The sequence below is a fragment of the Castanea sativa genome, chromosome 10 (assembly GCF_040712315.1).
Source record: "Castanea sativa cultivar Marrone di Chiusa Pesio chromosome 10, ASM4071231v1".
In the NCBI taxonomy this organism is placed as follows: Eukaryota; Viridiplantae; Streptophyta; class Magnoliopsida; order Fagales; family Fagaceae; genus Castanea; species Castanea sativa.
Genome location: NC_134022.1, coordinates 30,323,859 through 30,341,007, shown reverse-complemented (window position 1 = coordinate 30,341,007; position 17,149 = coordinate 30,323,859). Strand labels below are relative to the sequence as shown.

The following is a 17,149-nucleotide window of genomic DNA, read 5'->3' as shown; positions in this document are numbered from 1 at the left end:
TAAAACTTGACATAAATTTTTTGCAGTACGAAGTAAAGCCGCTTTGGAAAAAAACCCGCAAAGCTTGCAGACATAGCAAAAGAAGATGGACATTGATGTTCTTTTAAGTTCAATAGATATCAATATAGGTCTGTGTGTGGTCCTTTTATTGCTCCATTACATATTAAGAAAACTACCAAGCAATGTAAGAGTGTACTTTGGAGGGAGGCTTGCTTCAAGGAAGACACTCAATGATCCTATTTGCATTGAGAGGTTTGTCCCTCCACGTAGTTGGATAGTTGAAGCATTTCAAGCAAATGAAGAAGAACTATTGCGCATTGGTGGCATGGATGCTGTGGTTTTTCTCAGAATGGTTTTTTTCAGGTAATATCTTTTTATCATCATATAGATTGTTTTTTAACTCTTCTAATTTACAAGATGAAACCCAAACAATGGGAATATAGGTATTTGGTAGTTATAAGAGCTTTTCGAATCATAATGTCTGGACACTCTTCACTCTTTGATGTTTATTAGAAATTGTGTCACTAAGCTCTTGTTTGTTAAAGCTTCCCCTGCCTAGCTTATTCAACTTTTTAAACCTAATGTATTCTTCTAGGTATAGTTATACATTAGGGTCTGTTTGGAAACAGCTTATTTAGCTAAAATTGAAATTTTTTTTGTTAAAAACATTTTAGATAAAGTTAAAAGTTTGTTGAAATAGTATAGTAAGACTTGTAAATAGTGCCAAAAAGTACAATGAGACTCATAAATAGTAATAAAAATAAACTAAATAGTAAAAAAAGTTGCACAATATAAACTTATTTCAAATGCAACCTTATACTTTTAACCAGCTTATTTTTTAAGCCTAGCAATCCAATGAAAATTGAAAATAAGCTCTCACTAATTACAAATGCTCTTTAGTGGTTGGATGGTATGGTTGGATGGTGTTTCTTAGTCGATCAGGTCCTATTATACAAGACTGTACCAAACATATTTTGGATGTTTTAGATGGTATTGGCATTTAGGTCGATACAATAAAAAATGTTAAAATTTTGAATTTTAAAAAAAATGTTATTAAAGTTAATATATTGGTTAATGTAAAATTTAGGCTTATACAATTTGTATTTTAAATTTTTTTTTGTTGATAAATATAAAAAATAATAAATTCATACTTACATAAAAGTCATGTATCAAAAAAAAAAATTTTCTGAGAAAGTAGTCTTGTATCAATTGATACTTAAATGTTACCAAAATATTTCATTAACCTAGCTAAAATGAAATGACCTCAAGTATGAAATTGTATCCCTTGTGACACATACGTAAAAGTCGGTTGAAATTAGATATCATAACATATATCTAAATTGTTCATAAAACTAGTGTAGTTGAAATGAGAATGTTAAGATGTATAAGTGAAAATATGAGGCAATAAGATAAGATATAAATTGAAGAAATTAATTTAAAAAATAGTGCAACTCCTATTAAGGAAAAAATGAATGAAAACTGAGAATCACTAGAAATAATTTGATTATATATGTGCAAAAGTGAGCAATTAATGGACAAATTAGAAAGAGTGTTTTGATTTAGATGACCATAATGAAAAAAAAAATAGAGGAAAACCTAAAATAGCATTAGTAGAATTAATAAAAGAGACATGTTAATTAAGGAGATTATGGAATATGATTTTGGATATGATAAATGACACGAAAAATAAATATGGCCATCCTTAATTAATCTATTGAGATTCCATAGTTGACTTAAAAAATTTTAGAACTAAGGTTTTGTTGTTGTAGTGGTGTATATCTAAGTGGCATAAAATTTTATAGTTAATTTTTTTTTTTCATTTATTTAAAATTTTCATTTTGTTGTTGCCCATTTTCATATTACAGTGAAATTGTGGCCCAGTTTAAAAAAATAAAATAAAATTGCAGTTGTGGAAGTTTTCTCTTGATGCAGTTCTTTGGACTCCTATGCACTTTTTAATATAAGCACATACATTGATAGATTCTTTTTGAAATTTGTTTCATAGTTTGCTTTTAACATCATTTCCATATTTATAGAAAGAATATTTAATGCTGGTTTTTCAAGTTCTTATGGGTTTTATTTATTTATTTTTTTTGCAGTATTAAAATCTTTACCATTGTTGCTGCCATTTAAACGCGGCAAAAAAAAACGTGGCTATAGTCCGCGTTTTTTGTAGTGTTTGCACCTGTCTGGTGCTTCCGGTGAATTATTTTAATTATTTTGGGCAAGCAAAGCTTAATGAGCATTGTCTAAAGCTTAACGAGAATTATCCATTCGAGACATTCAAAATAATTACCATTGAGAATGTCAAAGAAGGTTCAAAGTGGTACGTGCCATATCCTGTTGATGATTATACCATTATAAAAGTAAAGAGTTATTTGTGTTAGTTTATATTTCCTACTGTTTAGATGCTTATCCATGCATGAGACATGTAAACAATACTTGAAAAGGAACTCGAGCATGTCCCTAATAATGTTCTTTTTCAACTAGCAAACGATTTCTATGGATATTTGTCTCTTTGACATTTGAAGAGATTGTGAGCCGAGAGAGCAGAATTGATAGTGGTTTAGAGAAGTGGAGCATAAAACCTTGCTATCTAATTGTTAATCACACATTTGTTTTTGAAATGACTGATAGATCAGTTAAATTGGTTATTCGTTTTTTGTTTTTTGTTTTTGTTTTTCAGGCTCTGGACTTATTGTATGGCATTATATATTATAACATGCTCAGCTTGCATTCTTCTTTACTATGTAAGTATGTAAATTTATTTGGATTTTCTACTATTGTATAGCTTATATATTTTTGTTCAAAAAAAGTTGTTCTAGAAACTTTCTTTTAATTCTTCTTATGATAATTTTCTACATATTTTTCTAGGAGTATAAGAGTATTGCTCAGATGAGGTTAGCATATATTACTGGATCTCCAACAAATCCAAGTCATTTTACAGTTCTTGTTCGTGCTATTCCCTGGTCTTCAGAAGAATCATACAGTGATTCTGTGCAGAAAAATTTCACTAATGATTACTTGTCACATCAAATGGTGCACCGGCATAATAGAATTGAGAAACCAACGGTGCGCATCTTGATTTCCTCATGGCTAATCAAGTCATCACTATCTAGTTTACATGCTTGTCTTTAGACTATTTTGTGGTTAACTTTAGACTTTTGAAATGTTCTTAGTGGTATATATTGATATGAATTATTTGGAATTAAAAAAAGTCATACTGGGCTCCTCCAAATTACCTATCTCATTGGACTCTTTGATTTTGTACATCATATATAGAGATTGTTGCAAAATGTAATTCATAATTAATCATAAAGGATTTCAGGATTTAAATGAATATCATGTTACATTTAATATATCATAAATAATTGACTTGAAATGTATTATAAAAATTATTTATCTTCTATTTTGTTAGTACTTAATGGATACTGGTTTTATTTTTCATTTATTAATTTATTTATGAATTTTAGTATATTTTTTTATTCTTGAATGATCAAAATTTTGGTTCATGTTTTGGTCCGCCAAAGACAAATTGCAGGTTCCATCCTTAAATTTAGTCCACAATTAGTTTGAAAATATGATCTACCAGTGTGTATTCTTGCAAGTTTTTTTGCATTAATTTAAGGTGTTGCTAGACCATATAATATTTACCAAAAAAGAGGACATTGGGTAATATTATTATCGCATTATCAAAATATTTTTTTATCCAATATTTTTTTTAATATCACATTTCTTTATTCTGGCGGACAATTGTTATCTTCGGTTCTTCCTTTTCTCTTCTTTGTTTATCTTTAACTATATCTTTAACTGTTATCTTTTCATTGCTTGTTAAATTCACAAAGTAATGCGAAAGTTGCTACATAACCTAAAAGCGTTTGTTTAGCAAAAAAAAACTTAAAAACATTTTGGTCTTCCATACAGGACGATGCATCTGCTTTAGTTTTTTTCAAGTCTCGCTGTGCTGCTACTGTTGCTGCACAAGCTCGTCTATCTTCAAATTCGTTATGGGTGACAAACATGGCTCCAGAACCACAAGATGTTTATTGGCCAAATCTTGAAATACCATACAGACAACTTTGGTTCCGTAAAATGGGAATAAATGTGGCTTCTACTGCCTTCATTATTTTGTTTCTTTTTCCTGTGGCCTTTGTTCAAGTTTTGGCTCGGCTAGAGGAGATAGAAAAAGCATATTTGTTCGACAAATAGCAATTCCATTCTTGGGAGGACTTCTGAATAAGTAAGTAAATATTGTGATGATAGAGCTGTATTATTTTTGGTAATTTTTGCATAACTCATTTGTATAAGTGCCAAAGAACATATCTGCATCATCAACTGTATCCGTATAAGAGTGTTTGTTATTTCTATTGCATCATTATGAGATAACCTAGTTGTTTTAGAATATAATTAAGAGCAACTATGATTTACTTCGAGAAATGAAATTTAAGTGGTAGCTCTGGAAGGCAACCTAACACGGATGGTTTAGTCTATGATATAAATGCTTTTGTTAAAATTGTATAGATATTAAATAAAGCTATTAATCATTCACCCCTCTGCTTAAGTTAAATGTTTCACGCTTAAATTTGTCTTGAATTTCCCTTCTCAAAAAAAAAAAAAAATCTTGAATTTCTAATTTAAAATAGTTTTCTAGCTTAATATTATCCACAGTCGCAATGTATAAGAAATTGTATAAATTTTGAAAGACCGGTCATATTTATTTTAAAAATTTCCTCCAATAAATACACAAGAATTTTTTTTAGAAAGAATAAATTCACAACATGATTGTACTTTGTACCATGTGGATACCCTCTATTTTTTTCTTTATGTATTTTCCCTATTTTTACGTGAAATACAAATTCTTTGTACTGCTTCTTGTGTTCACCGATCACAACTTGTTTGTGTTTGTTTAACTTTCCTTGTAAAATTGTTAAAGTTTAAAATGAAAAAATAAATAAACATATGACAAGTTGTAATTTTTTTTTTGAAAAATATGACAAGTTGTAATTAGTAGAACATAAAATAAAGAGTAAATTACAGAAAACTATCCTGAGGTTTGAAGAAATACCAAACACATCCACATCTTGTTAAAAATGGTCAATCTAATCCTTTAACTCAAACGGTGTTAACATCCACCATTAAGGGAGAAAAGTTAAGGAAATAGAAATGAAGAGAGAGTTAGATCTGAGATTTTTTTTTTTTTTAAGAAAAGTTTGTTATTATCGGTGGAATTAACACCTTTTGTGTTGAAGGATTAAATTGACCATTTTTTATAAGGTGTGGATGTGTTTGGTATTTCCTCAAACCTCAGGTAGTATTCTGTAATTTACCCTAAAATAAAATATAATATAAAAATAGTATAAATAATTTGTATTCACTTATGTCAATGTGGCGTGCATTAACACATTTATGCCATATACAGACTATAGAGTTTTACGCATTGTGTTTGGGCCATATGGCTTGCCATAAGTACTTCAGGCCGTATAAGAGCACCAGCATTGAATGGGCTAAACCCATTCTCTATGCCAAATTATAAAATAGGATAGCATTGAGGGCCCAAAAGACAGGTCCATTGAATGTTGGGTTTTGTAAGAATTGCAAAAAAAAAAAAAAAACCATGAGCTACAGTGCGATTCTAAACATAGAATCGCATTGTAGCTCAATGGTAAACGTTATATTAATAATTTATTGTAAAATATCAGTCCTTTGGTTCTTTGTCATCTCCTCTCTCTGATATTTTATCTCTGTCTCTTTATCTCTGTCTCTCCGCTACACTTGATCTCTGCCTCTCCATTGCTGAGCTCTTCCATCACACACCAAGCCGCTTGGTTCTTTGTCATCCCCTCTCTCTTGTCATGCCGATTCACCTCATCCATCTCCGAAGCTCTTTCACATCAAGTCTCTCTCTTCTCTCTCATCCCCTTTCCTTTGCCATCGCTGCGGATTCAGCCTCACCCATCTCCAAATTCACCCTCACCCATCGCTGAAGCCCTTTCAGACCAACCCTCTCTCTTCTCTCTCATCCCCTCTCTCTATCACTCTCTCTTCTCTTCAAACCGAGATCTCAAGGCTGACACGGTTTGGGTTAAGATCAAAATCAAAATCGAGATCAAGGCTGACACGGTTTGGGTTAAGATCAAAATCAAAATCAGCTTGTGTTTGTGTTTCTTTTCTCTCTCTCTGCAAGCTTGGTGCTGAATCAAAATCAAGATCAAAGCGATATACTAGGTGGGTTTTGATCAATGTATTTGAGTTTTTGTGTTTGTGTTTCTTTTCTCTCTCTACAAGAACAAGGGGGTTCAGCTTGTGTTTGTGTTTTGGTTTTGATAACAGAATTTTTGTTGATGTTTGCAGAGGTGGGATTCAGCTTCCGCTCTCTATCACGGGATTAGCATCTTCAGAAAGGCTCGAGTTCAACCTCAATTACCAGTAAGTTTCACTCTCTATCTAATTTTGTTTTTTTTTTTCCAAGTAGATTTTGTTACGGGGGAAATGGATGTTAGAGGGTGTTGTCTTGCTTGTCTTGTTCGGTTCATGTTTCTGGTGTTGGTTACTCATGTGGCGATTTGGGAAGAAAATTCACATTCTGTAGTTTCATGTGGGGCTTCCTCTGTATTGTGAACTTTACTGGTTGAATTTTCTGGAGAGTTGTAGGTTTGGGTGCTTGCTGATATTTGTGACTTTATGATGAATCATGAGTTAAGGTGATGTTTGTTTGATCTTAAAATTTGTATGCGTTACTTGGTACCTTGTTTGAGTTCTGGTTGTTGGTAGGTTTTTCTGTGACATTTCAGACATTTTAATTAACTGTTGAAGACTTGAAATTGCATTCAAGTACCATCCTCACAAAGCAATATGCTTTTGCTACCCAAGTAATGATAAAATTAGAACATTATTTACATGCTTCTAAAATAAGCTTATTTACATGATTATATCTCATTGATGATCTTATGTAACTTAGTGAATTATCTATAGAATATTGCACTCAAGACAAATTAAAATGAGATTAAGCTATGTCAACTTTAACATGAGATTAAGCTGGTCAAATAATGACATTAATGTATTAGAACGGTCTCCTCTATTTTCTGAGCTTGAACAAGGACGTGCTCCTGCAGTTAATTACTCAATTAATGGCCATGAGTATATGATGGGATACTACCTTGCTGATGGCATATATCCGAAGTGGTTAACATTTGTTAAAACAATTCCATCTCCACGAGAAAGGAAAAAAAAAATTATTTGCAAAAGCCCAAGAGGCGTATAGGAAGGATGTAGAGCGTGCATTTGGAGTGCTTCAAGCAAGATTCGCGATTGTGCGTGGACCTGCAAGATTTTTCTATAGTGAAACGCTCCAAGACATCATGAAAGCATGCATAATTCTTCATAACGTGATCGTTGAGGATGAGCGAGATGTAAATGAAGCGGTGGAATTAGATTATGAGCAAATTGATGACAATCCTACTGTACAACTGTCACGGGAGCACACAAATGAATTTACAGAGTTCATTGAAATCCATCAATCTATTCGAGACCGTGAAATTCATTCTCAACTCCAAACAGACCTCGTTGAGCATTTATGGCAATTACAAGGGGAGTTGTAGGAACTTAAGTGTGTGAGTTATGTATGTGGGGTTTTATTGTAATTTGATATATGTACGAGTCTTCTAAAGACAACATTGATAGTTATGTATGTGGATTGCATCTATATATATATATATATATATATATATATATATATATATATATGTATGTATGTATGTGGATTTTTAAAGTTGTTGAGTTGAGTACAAGTGTATTTGGCAGGTCCTTTCTAAAAAAAAAAAAGAAGCAAAATTGGCAAGTTCTATATGTGTGTGTGTGTGTGTTTGTGGATCATTAAAGTTGGTAGGTTGAATACATTGATATTTGGCAGGATGCATCTACAAATATGTATGAGGATTTTACATTGATATTTGGTAAGTTTGATGGAATATATATGTATGTGGATTTTTAAAGTTGACAAGTTTAAGTACATTGATATTTGGCAGGTTCTTTATCAAACAAAAAAAAAAAATTTTGGCAGGTTGTTGAAAATATATATGGCAGGTTGTTGAAAAAAATTTGGATATATGGCAGGTTGTTGAAAAAAATTTGGCAGGTTGAAAAACAATTGGCAAGTTGTTGGAAAGAAAATGTATCCGTTGGAAAAAAAAAATGTGTCCGTTTGAATAGTGCTTGCATATTGAAAAAAGTTACTGTTGGAATAGTGCTGAAATTTGAAAAAAATGAATGTTGGAAAGAAATAATAAAGAAAGATTAAAAAATAATATTTTAATAGAATGGTAAAATAATAGAATGTTTTGATGTTAGGTATTGTAAAATGGTATGGTATAATTGATAAAGTAACTTTTTAGATGGTAAAATATGATAGAATTGAAAAAAATGAATGGTGGTGCTCTAATATGTTTCTATCATGATGCACGATAGAAACATATTATATGCCCAGGCCACTTTAGGCCTAGGCCTAAGGCTCTATCTAACCAAAAAAATTATGATAAGTCCCAAAGCCCTCATTGCATAAACAAAAGGCCATCAAAATTGTACAAAATGATTCCAAAATTGTATAGTGATAATTGATTTTTTTTTTCAAAGTAAAAAAAAAGGTGATTTTTAATTCTTCCTCCACTTCCAAGAAAAAAAAAATCTAATTGATATATAAGTTATGACCTTAGGCCTTAAAATGTATTAACCTTAATACAGTTACTTCGAGTGACACTTTATTAACAAAGTTAATTTTAAGAAGTTTAAAAATATTATTCCAATTAAATTCTATCACCATAAGTTTCTGAAAATTTAAAAGAAATTTTATTATTTATTTTAAACTATTTTAATCATTTATCATGATATTTATTTTAATAATAAAAATTAGGTCTTAAGCATTGTGTTTGCACTATGTCAACGTGTCACATGTTGCACAAACGTGCTTTGATCATGGGTTGCATTATAAGTACATTAAAAATATAGTTTGCTTCAAGTGAAATGCTCTTACTAAAGTTTTAAAATAATACTCTAATTAAAACTTAATGACCAAAATTTTTAAATAATTTAAAAAGTTTCATTATTTAGCTTAAATAATTTGTAACACATTATTATTTTTTATGTTGATAAAACTCAGTTTTCACATTATGCTTTGTTATATAATTTAAATTAATGTGTGCTATTTTATTGTTTTTATTTATATTATTGAAATATATATTTTTTAGTTTATAAATGATTTTGATTAACTTATGCATTGCATGGGCATAGTGCTAATAATCATGTAAATTTATTGTGTCATGGTGCAGGAAATATATGACCCTACTGGTAACAGGATATCTTCCAAGTCTAATTTTGCATTTAGCTATGTCTACCATTCCACCAATTATGATGCTATTTTCAACACTAGAGGGGTCCATTTCCCGTAGTGGGAGGCAAAAGACTGCATGTTACAAAGTCTTTTACTTCACAATCTGGAATGTCTTCTTTGTTAATGCTTTTGTTGGGTTTCTTATTGTATATTATATCAATCAATTGGGTGCCTCCTCTAGTGTGAAAGACGTAGCTGCAGAACTTGCCAATGCAATTCCGAGACAGGTTTTATTCTTAGATTCTTTTTAAAGTTTGTTATTTACCTTCCCGAATATGCTACACTATGCACACTGTTCTATATAATTTTGTGTGGGTTTTGAGAATTATTAATTTCCAATTATTGATTGTACGTACTAAGGCTTTACAAAGAGTACTTTTATTTGTGAAAATAATCACTCATGATGGATGTTACATATTTTGAATCATTTCTTCAGTTACCAGATTCTTATTAAAAGAAATTTATTCTTGTTTTCCTTTGTCTCTTGAGTGCAAATATAGAGATTTTCAACATCAAGTTTTCATCAAGATTGTGGTTTTCAAATTGTTGCAGGTTTGCTTCTTCATCACCTTTGTTTTATCATATGGTTGGACAAGTTTGGCATGTGAACTGATGCAAATATTTGCCATTTTCTGCAACCTGGGTAAAAGATTCATACCAAGAATCAAGGACGATTCGTGTAATGGTACCTCGTCTTTTCCGTACCATAAAGAAGTCCCACGGCTCCTTTTCTTCGGATTCCTTGGATTCACATGTTCCATCTTGGCACCCTTAGTAGTGTCCTTTGTGTTTATTTACTTTCTCCTTGCCTATTTTGTGTATCGAAATCAGGTGAGTGCTCCCATCAATAATTTGTCCCTCTTTTTTTTTCCTTCAAAGATATTAGTTGCGTTTTTTGTTTGTTAATGTTTCTTCAGCATATCTAACTATTTGGCAAGTTCTTTAGTAAATGATTTGCTTGTATTTTGTTCATGGTGAGCTTACCCTTCCATTTTCCATCAATTTTAACATATATAATGCGTTTCAACAGTGCATTCTGTTGAGTTGTAAACTAATGTATTTCTCTTTGTTATCCAAACCACCAATCAGTTGATTGAGTCATAGGTTTATTGCAAGAAACTAAATGTTCTTAGTGTCCCTCAATCTTAGTCCATTTTGAAATTAAGATCCAAAATTATGGATCAAAAAGAAGAACAATATTGATGCAGGACATCCTAGGAAATTTCCTGCCTGGGGGCTGCCATTGCAATGGAAGGTTAGTGGAACGATTCCTAGGTTATGGGAAATTGATTTACTACAATTACAGAAAAAGATAAGAAAAAAAAGAAAAAGAAAAAAGAATATGCACATCCTAGGAAAAAGAAAAGAAGAGATAGAAGACGCCTTAGGGAAAAGTCCCTTTTTAAGTTATTAAGATTTCATCTGTGTCTTGAGTTATTGACCATATTTAAGGTATTGATAAACCTAGTGAAGAAGACTGATGTGAAAACAAAATCAGACTCAGTGAAACAAAATATAAACTACCTAATAATTCTATCAATTCAATGACAGAGAAAGCATATTTTGGCTTACTAGACAAACATTTGTCATGCAAAATTTGATTTCATTGGCCTTTTCATGTTGTTACAATTATTTGATTTTTCGCTAAAAAAGAAAATCTATATATTCTTGTCATTTGAAATTTTGTGATTAACTCTTGCTCGATATGCATTTTACAATCTTCAAATATATATTTCAGATACTCAATGTATATGTTTCAAAAAATGAGACCGGGGGACAATTTTGGCCTGTTGTTCACAACACAACAATCTTTTCATTGATAATAACACAAATAATCACTGTTGTGGTTTTCGGAATCAAACGATCGCCAGTGGCTTCAATTTTCACCATTCCGTTGATTATATGCACTCTTATATTCAACGAGCATTGTAGGTGGCAATTTCTCCCAATGTTTAAGAACAATGATGAACAGGTAGCAATTTAAAATGGACTCTCTCTCTCTTTATATATCATTTCAAGCGTAATGATTAGTTGTTGTTTTTTATTTTCTTTTACAGATTCTTATTAAGATGGACTAGGAAGATGAAAAGAGTGGGAAAATAAAAAAGATTCATCAACTTTTGAATTCGGCTTATCAACAAAAGTAATGCATTCTAGGGAACTTTGTTATGATTTCATCACAAAGCTAAGAATAAGATAGTTGTGTTGAATAAATAAAAACGAAGTAACAGTTTGTACTGGACTATGTCTTTAAATTTGGTGCATGTTACACTTAGCTATGTACTTTTTCTAGATATTCTTTATTAACAGAGATTTCTTGCACAATTATTTGTTGCATGTGAGCCATCATCCTAATTCTTTGACAAGCTCCACAACATAGCTTGCTGGGAACTTGACAGTGAATTTGAACTCATAGATGAGGTCAATTTTATGTGTGTTTTGAAGCATTGATTTCCCCTTTATATCAGACCCCTGGAGGTTGTCTTATTTTGTTAAAGAAGCTTATCAAATTGCTAGTCATTTTGATTCAGTGTCTTTCGGTTGGGTTAGCGAAGAAGCTAATAAAGCTGCCCATGTTCTTGCAAGATGGCCTCTTAACAGTTCATTGCATGGTTATTTTTCCTTCGGTTTTGTTTCATTAAAAATATACTTGTTATGTTTTGTGGTGCTAGATTATTAAGCAGGCGGCTTCATCTTTATTGCCATGACCTTGCTCACTTTCTCGTCACCCTTAAAACTTTTATTTCATAAATGATAATGCTATTTTTGTCAATAGCCTGTAATTCAATTACCATTTTTTTACTCTTTTTTTAGTTTTTTTTTTTTTTTAAGAAGACATTTAGAGTTTAGGGCCTCAACTATCAAATTACTAATTCATAAGTCTTATTTTTTTCTGTAGTGACTCCATTTTTTCTGTATTGGTTATAAAAGCAAAACTAACCATGTCTTCCAAGTCATGTCTTCAAAGCTATATTTTTGTGGTGCTTTAATTATAAACATTAGGGTGAATATACTACTATGTATTCAAACTGTTTATAAGTAAAAAATTGAGAGGGTTAGATGAAACCTTTTTTTTGGTTAAATCTTCAGATGTTGTATTCTACATGTCATGTGAACATGGGAGCTACTATCATTGATATATGATAGTAACTCCCATGTTATAAGCTAAAATTTTCTCGCATCTAAAAACAATTTTGTTTGTCGGCCAAATTTGTCATCATTATAAATAGTAATATTGGTATTATATAGTAATAAAAGAATTGCAATATAAGAAAAAATTAAAAATAAAGAAGCAAATTATGATTTATTAATGATGAGTAAGAGATTAGAGAAGCTTGCAAGAAATCAAGTCAATATATATATATATATATATATATATATATATATATATATATATATATATATATATATATATATATATATATATATAAAAGTAGAGACCTCATCCAAAAGTGCTTGAGGTTCTGCCAAGTGGCGCTCTACTTTTACATTTAGCATTTTTTTTACCTCTTTCATTAATTTTTTTTACTGTCACCCAAAAGTTCACATTAACTTATTTTACTATTATCTCATTAATATCTTATTGATTGTCTAAACTTACACCACACACTATTTTAGCATACCCACTATTTTAGTATTTAAAAAAAAAAAAAAAGGTAAGGACTAATAGTAATAAGGTTCTACCAAGTGGCGCATTCTATGCAAAGAGAATTGAAATACTCTCAAGATAAGAATAAATTAATTATTGACTTTTTGGTTCAATGTTTTAAGACTTTTCTAATTAAAAAATAAATATTATTTGTATCATTTGGTTCAATGTTTCAAAACTTTTTATCCCTCACACATACACACAAACTTCTTTGCATTTTAATTCACAATTTTCACCTCTTACATTTCTACCCCTTTATATATACCTAGCCATAGCCCTTTAAGCCATCCCATGTCGAATATACACAGACAAAAAACGATGTTATTTATTTTCAATCTTTCGATGACACCTACCTAGCTCTAACATTGTTATTTCATTTAATCATAATCCATATGAGTTGCCTACAACCAAGGAAAGGGGGGCTTTCATATTATATTGGGTTATAACATACGGCAATTATTATTTTGATGTTAAGGTTGGACGTTGTGAATTTGTGGTTTTTGTAAATGATGTAATTAACCGTGGGTGTTTAGTATGTATTTGTTTTTAGAATTAAGAAGAAAGAGAAAGACACATTTTATATCAACTTTTATTCTATAATATTCCTCCAAAGTTTTATTTATTTATTTTATTTCTCATCATTGCAATTGACTATTTATAATGGATATGTGTAAAATTTATAACGGTTGTTTTTTTATAATAGACTCATTACAAATAGAGTTCTATAATAATTATGTTATAATAATTATAGAACATTCTCCAAAACCATCTTATATAAAATATTACAACATTATCCGTGCATTGCACGTGTAACTTACTAGTTTTTATTAAATGCTGTGCTAACTGACTCTCCATGCACTAATTAGTTACTCAGAGTAGCAAGCATCTTGCCAAGTGTGTTAAGATTCTTAACTTAAGAATATACCGTCTCTTCTGAAGAATGGAAAAATGAAACCTACCACTACAACAGCCATTAGTGAGACTGTGAAAATGATGAGAATTTCTGGGGTGGAATATGAACCGATTAAAAACACCTAAGGCTCCAAGCAATCAAGATACGGTTAAAACGGTCCAGACTCGGTTTGAAGTTTCAAGTGTTGCAAGCAAAACTCAAATGTTAATTAATGTAGACTGATAAAATCTTGCAGATTCGTGTCATCACGTCTGGGTGGTGTAGTTGGTTATCACGCTAGTCTCACACACTAGAGGTCCCCGGTTCGAACCCGGGCTCAGACAATGTGCTTCAGGCTCTCTTTTTATTTTTTAGTTGTTGTCAAAATTTGAAAGGTGAATACTACTTCATTGTTTAACTAGATCAATTCGATCGAGTCTACGAGATCTTTGTTTCCTATTAGCTATGAATTGAGCACAATACAGTACTGCTCTTCTTTCAGTCAAGATGTACTCTAGTCTAGTTGTTATTTGATATTTCACTCCACACAAGATTAGTCATTAACGCATCTTTCAATTTGAAAGACAGAATTGTATTAGCTGTCTTTGGGTATGCTTAACCTCTCAAATATTTAAGGAGCATTTTGCATAAGAAAAATTATAGGCATGCTTTAATCAAATGGGAGTATATATAAGCATATTACTCTTGAAATTTTTATTTGCTTTCTTTAACTTACAAAATATTTCTACTGGCGAGTTCAGGCTTACTAACTTACCTAGTGATACTATCCATTTGATGCAAACAAATCATCTATACAACTACACCCAGAAAAAATTTAATGCTATCATGTAGATGGTCGTCAATCGGTGAGGTAATCCATAACATTGATTTTCGTAATTATGGCATTGTATATCTTACACAAAGAAACCAAAATCAACTATAATTTTTCTGGATATATATGACCCAGAGCTCTCGGCTTCTTCTACAGCAAAGGACATTAATTAAGGAATTGATGGAATTGATCTCACTTCCATTGTTACAAGGTCTTGTTCTAATCTGCAGTTGTCTCTTTTTGTACCCAATTCTCTTTGACATCTATATCGGTTTGGATAGATACTTCAAAGGAAATTATTTATTATGTTCAGCTATTGAATTTTTCTGTTGATTCTCTAAGACATGTTTGTACCAAGAGGCTAATATGCCCAAAGGTTCTCTTATAAAACATACTTGAATTTTGATAAGGTTCCTAAAGAATGTTTCAATTTTGAGGACATAATTAATATCCATAATACATTAATACATACAGAACAAAGAAGGCCAACATAGATGAACTAGGGCACCCTAACAAGTATAGAAAAGAATGCTTATCGAATTTGATCAAGCCAACAACAATGATTCCAAAGACTAAAATTTGGCCAAACCACAATATACACAAGATTAATTGCTTAAAAAAAAACTAGTGTTAAAAAAACAAAAACAAAACAAAAGATATTTTCAGTTAACGAGGAATATTACAATAGGAATAACAAAAAATCGTCCAAAAGTTAAGGAAAGAAAAGATGAATCTAATATTTTTTTCCCTAGCAAGAGAGATCACGTAAGCTTAAAAAGTATGAAAGAGCAGACTAGTTAATACATCTAATGTGCCAATTGCAGAACACAAAAATTGAACTTTGAATGGCATGGACTCGGTTTATTTTTATTTTTATTTTTAAACGCAACCTCATCAACCTTCTTTCTCAACAGCTAATTACTAATCCCAATGGAAACAACACCTGTGCTGTGGACTGTGGAGCGTAGTACGGTACCGTTTTGTGGCAGTAAGAGACTGGGTTGGGAGTATTGTGAGCTGTCCCGGGCCCTGGCCCGTGGCCTAAGTTCAATGGCGGACCATTAGTGATGGGCTGTATGATTGTGGATATATTGTTTCGGCCTCAGTAAAACCTTTTCAATCAATGCAGCTTAAACATGTCAACCTAGGCACAAAACAAAGCCTACTCTAGACTAAAACTGAAAATCAATGGATAAGCATGATATAACTTGTTGAGAAAGATCTTTCCTCTTATTATTGTATGGATAAGCATACAATAAAATTATCTAGATTCAAATGGTTAGTAATTTATTATCCTGTGTGTTGCACAATTTTAGCTACAAACTTTTAATATAATTTTATTGAGAAATAATAAATTACTAGTCACTTGAATCTAGATTATATAAATTGCATACAGGGGCGGAACAGTAAGGGGGCCCAGGCCCCCTTGACTCTAGCCAAAAAATAAAAAAATAGTATATATATATATATATATATATATACCCGTATTCAACTTGGGCCCAAGAAAAAAATAGAGTTCGGCCACTTTGCTTCCAAAAGCTTGGCCCCCTCCACAAAATTAAAATTAAAAGTCAACCCAAACAACACCACAATCCAAATCCAACCCAAACAATATCACAACTCAGTCCAAACAACTACAATCATATTAACAACTGAAATTCCAAAAGAAATAAAGAGAAAGGAAACAGTCAAGAGAGAGAGAGTCATGAGCTGAGCCAACTATGACCAGACCAGGCTAACTGGTGATGCCAAGTGCATTACGTTGCTCACTGTCTCTTTATTTTCTCACATAATCGAATTTTTGAGCCTCTCATTGGATGTTGACTGGCGGTGAACGACATCAGGAACAATTCTGAAACTTCACATGAACAACAATATGAGTGAGGAAGTGGTAATTATGAAACTTCATAGGCTGAAATGATTGAAACTGTTTGAGAGCGAGAGAGAGAGAGAGCTAAACGTTTGAACTTGAAAGTGTAAAGATTTTTTTATAGGAAGTTGTGAAAACCTGTTAGAAACGTGTGGAGAATAAAAAAAATGAAAAAAAGAAGGGCAGATGGGACTATGGGAGGCATAAAAACATGGGGTACAGGTGGGCAATTAATTGCTTTTTGATTCTTTCATTTATAGATTTACCCATTATAGTTTTTAAATTGTTCAAATTTTTTTACCAATCACTTTCCTTCCAATCCCTCAAAAAAAAAAAAAAAAAAATCACTTTCCTTCCAGGCTTCCACCATCTTCTAAAAAAGAAAATCACTTTTCTACCCCAACTCTAAGTCACCATGTCACTACCTCTTATTTATTACTTTTCAAGCATTTTCAGCTATGAAACAATAATTTTGTGCACTTATCTTTGTTGATAGTTTATTATTAATATATGGATGTTTAATT

The 17,149-nt window shown here is 31.4% G+C and overlaps 1 non-coding gene and 1 pseudogene across 1 annotated transcript; both read left to right on the top strand.

Annotated features, from left to right (window-relative positions):
* Positions 1-85: 85 nt before the first annotated feature.
* The window catches only part of LOC142612373 (hyperosmolality-gated Ca2+ permeable channel 2.1-like), a 36,696-nt pseudogene continuing 19,632 nt past the window's right edge, over positions 86-17,149 (top strand).
* TRNAV-CAC (transfer RNA valine (anticodon CAC)) lies at positions 14,194-14,267 on the top strand. The gene has a single exon. It is a non-coding gene; the product is annotated as a tRNA-Val (tRNA).